Source organism: Bison bison, unplaced genomic scaffold, assembly GCF_000754665.1.
Source record: "Bison bison bison isolate TAMUID 2011002044 unplaced genomic scaffold, Bison_UMD1.0 scf7180017864472, whole genome shotgun sequence".
Classification (NCBI taxonomy): Eukaryota; Metazoa; Chordata; class Mammalia; order Artiodactyla; family Bovidae; genus Bison; species Bison bison.
In genome coordinates, this window is record NW_011495033.1 from 14912935 (window position 1) to 14916935 (window position 4001).

Sequence of the window (4001 nt, forward strand, 5' to 3'; positions counted from 1 at the left end):
CGATGGACGTGAGTCTGAGTGAACTCCGGGAGTTGGTGATGGACAGGGAGGCCTGGCGTGCTGCGATTCATGGGGTCGCAAAGAGTCGGACACGACTGAGCGACTGAGCTGAACTGAACTGAACACCTGAAATTAATACAATATTATAAGTCATCATACTTCAATTAAAAAAAAGAGTGTTACTATCTCCAACTATAACTGAATTTGCCTATTTCCCCTTTCAAGTCTATCAATTTTTTGCTTCATGTATTTTGAAATTGTTAAGTGCATAAATATTTAGTTTTCTTATGTTCTCTTGATGAATTGGTGCATTTATCATTACAAAATATATTTCCTTATTCCTGGTAATATCCCTTGTTTTGAAATCTATTTTGTCTGTTATTAAGATAGCCTTTCTAGTTTTCTTTGGATTAATGTTTGCTTGGTACATCTTTTTCCATCCTTTAACTTTAAAAAACTAATTTGTTTTTCTTTTTCATTTCTACTTTTGTTTTCATCCAGTTTTATTGAGATCTAACTGACATACAGCACTGTGTAAGTTTTAGGTGTACAGCATAATGATTTGATTTATAAACATCATGAAATGATTATCAGTAACTTTAGTGAATATCCATAATCTCATACAAAATTACAGAATGTAAAAGTACATATACAAAATTAAAGAAATAGAAAAAATGTTTTCCCTTGTGATGAGATTGCTTAGGATTTACTTTCTTAATAACTTTCATATGTAATGTACAGCAATGTTAATTCTATTTATCATGTTGTACTTTACATACACATATTTTTCTTTTAACTGGAAGTTTGCACCTTTTGAGTGTCTGAATCCAATTTCCCCTTTCTCTACCCCCCACTTCTGATAAACACAAATTTGATCTCTTTTTCTATGAGTTTGTTTTTGAAATATAACTGAACTACAATACTATATTAGTTTCTGTTATTCAACAGTGGTTTGATATTTCTATACATTTCAAAATGATCAACATAAGTTTAGTTATGACCTCTCATCATACAATATTACATAATTATCGACTATATTCCCCACCTTGTACATTTCATACTCATGACTAGTTTACCTTGCAAGTAGAAGTTTGTATTTCTTAATCTGCTTCACCTATTTCTTTCCTCCCCTCTCCCTGAAACCTATTTGTTCTTTGTATCTATAATTCTGTTTCTATTTTGTTGTGTTTATTTACTTGTTTTAGTGTTTAGACTCCACATATAAACGAAATGAAAGTATTTATCTTTTCTGACCTTTTTTCACTCAGCATAATAACCTCACTCAGCTTAATACCCTTACAACCATGTTGTCACAAATAGCAAGATTTCCTTATATTTTTTAACTTTTAAATTATGAATGTCTTTATATTTAAAGCCAGTGTCTCATGGACAGCATACAATCAGAGCTTGCTTTTTATCCAATCTGACAATCTCTGCTTTATGGTATGTTTAAGCCCCACAGCTCCATCTTCAAAGTCAGAGGCAGAGGGAGAAAAGCAAGAGTCAAGTCTATTATTCCTCATAAGATTGTTGCATTCCAGAAGGATCTCTTCTCTGAACCAAGGTCAGTTCAAGGGACAGTTAATAGACACAAAGCACGGACCCTGGGGGACACAGAAAAGTTTTGGAAGAAGCGTATGACATTCTTCCTCCTCTGTGAGAATAAGCACTAACTTTATAACTTCCAAGTAAGTTATAAAGTATCAGCTGGAGAGGGGAAAGAGAGTGATTGGACTGTTATGATGTAGCTCAGATGTGACCAGTTTAAGAAAGAAAAAAATGGGCTTGGGAATGGGAGTAGTTTTAAGGAGACAGTCCACTTCATAGGAGAGCCCATTGGTTTGAGTCAAAACATCTTGAACATAAATCCAGGCTCTACGTTTCCTGGTCATAAGATTGAGAAATACAATTAGTGTCTTGGCTTATAAACATGTGAAAAGGAAGCCATGTTTACCCTTCATGATTGTGCAATCGTTTTTCAACCAAAAAAAATTATCCAAACAATGGCACTATTTTAGGGAGAGCACAGTAAATATCGACTCTAAACATTCCTGATTAGGGATAGGGGAGGAACGGTCGCTGGTGATGGTACAGGGGATTTTGGCCTTTATGTTATGTAATCCAAACTTTACATTTTTAGCAAGATGTCAGTACACAAACATAGTGGGGATCAGGCTCTTCTTGATATCAGGATACAGACTCCTTCCAGAATCTGATAAAAGCCACAAACTCTTTCCAGAAAAATGGCCCAAGGAGAAAAAAGAAAAAAGCTCAAGGAGGGTTTTTCGTTTGTTTAATTTGTCCGCATCAGGGCTTAGTTGCAGCACGTGGGATCTTTGTTGCATCATGCAGGATCTTTGGTTGTGGTGCATTGATTCTCTAGTTGTGGTGCAAAGGCTCAGTAGTTGTGGCCTGCCGTCTTAGTTGCCCTGTGACATGTGAGATCTTAGTTCCCATACCAAGGACCAAACCCGTGTCCCCTGAATTGCAAGGTGGATTCTTAAGCACTGGACCACGAGGGAAGTCCCTAGGGAGTTTTTTTTTTTTTTTAGTTGAAGTATAGTTAGTTGATTTGGGCTTCCCTGGTGGCTCAAACAGTAAAGACTACACCTGCAATGCAGGAAAACTGGGTTCAATCCCTGGGTTGGGAAGATTCCCGGGAGGAGGGCCTGGTAACCCTCTCTAGTATTCTTGCCTATAGAATCCCCAAGGACAGAGGAGCATGGCAGGCTACAGTCCATGGGATCGCAGAGTCAGACACGATTGTATGACTAAGCACAGCACAGTCAATTTAGATCGTTAGTTTCAGGTATAAAACCTGAAACAGGGATTCAATAGTTTTATAGATTATATTCCATTTAAAGTTATTACAAAAGAATAGCTATATTTTCCTGTGTTATAAAACATATCTCTATTTCTTATTATTTTATACATAGTAGTTTGTAATTCCTAATCTCATACCCCTATCTTGCTTTTCTCCCTTCCCTCTCCCCACTGGGTAAGGGAATCAGTAGACCCCTTGAATTCTGCTCATGGATCCCGATTTTAAGAATCCTGATTTATATCAGTAAATAAAAGGAATAAAAATCTAGTTTACCTGTATAAAGATAATTTAATTATGGTTACTTAGACAAATCACTTATATTTGCATATCATGTGATACAGTACTTTGCTTATACTTATGTCAGGTTGACTTTGCTCTAAGTTAGATTTGGTGTAAAACCAAAGTTGTTTCAGGCTCCAACTTCATCATTTGTGGTTCATATGGCAAAGTGTTGCCTATTCACAATTTTAAAAGAAAAAATTAGAGTGATCTTTTTTCTTAAGAATGATAGTCTGCCTTCACAGTTTCACCTGTTGAAATAATTATTACTATTTCCCAGGTTGGGAATTGTGTGCTCTTACAGAATAAATTGGTAAGTGAGAGGTTGTGAAGCAGAGTGGTAAGGTGTTCAGGCTTTAAAGACAGGCCTGGGCTGGAGTCTCAGCTCCTCTGCCACTTACTCCAGTTCTACCTTCACGTTCTGGCCTTCAATAACTTCACTGACTATGAGAATAACAAATACCTACTTAAGGGAGTTCTAGGAGGATTAGGGACAACATAAACAAGGAGCCCAGGCTGTATTAGATCTTACATAAATAGGGCTATTGTTATAGTGAGTCTTTAGTGTTATACAAGAGCAGCTTTGTTGCTGATGGCTCCCAATGCCATACAATCAAACTGGGTTCAGGGGACAAGCAGCAGCAAATGACAAAGGCTGATAACTGCTGCCATCCCCAAGGTGCCAGAGAGCCGGACTCGAGGTTACAGGTGTGTCCCGCCTTTGGCAGCCCAATGAAGCACGTCTTCAGAATGGCACTTTATTGACCTTTCTCAAGGTCAGTGCGGTATCTAAGGTGGCTTAAAAATCGGGAAATAACACATGCAGGGGAAAAACCAGTGCAATAACGACATCTTTTCCTTCCTTACTGCTAGCTTCCTTGTTTCTTTTTTCTCTGGT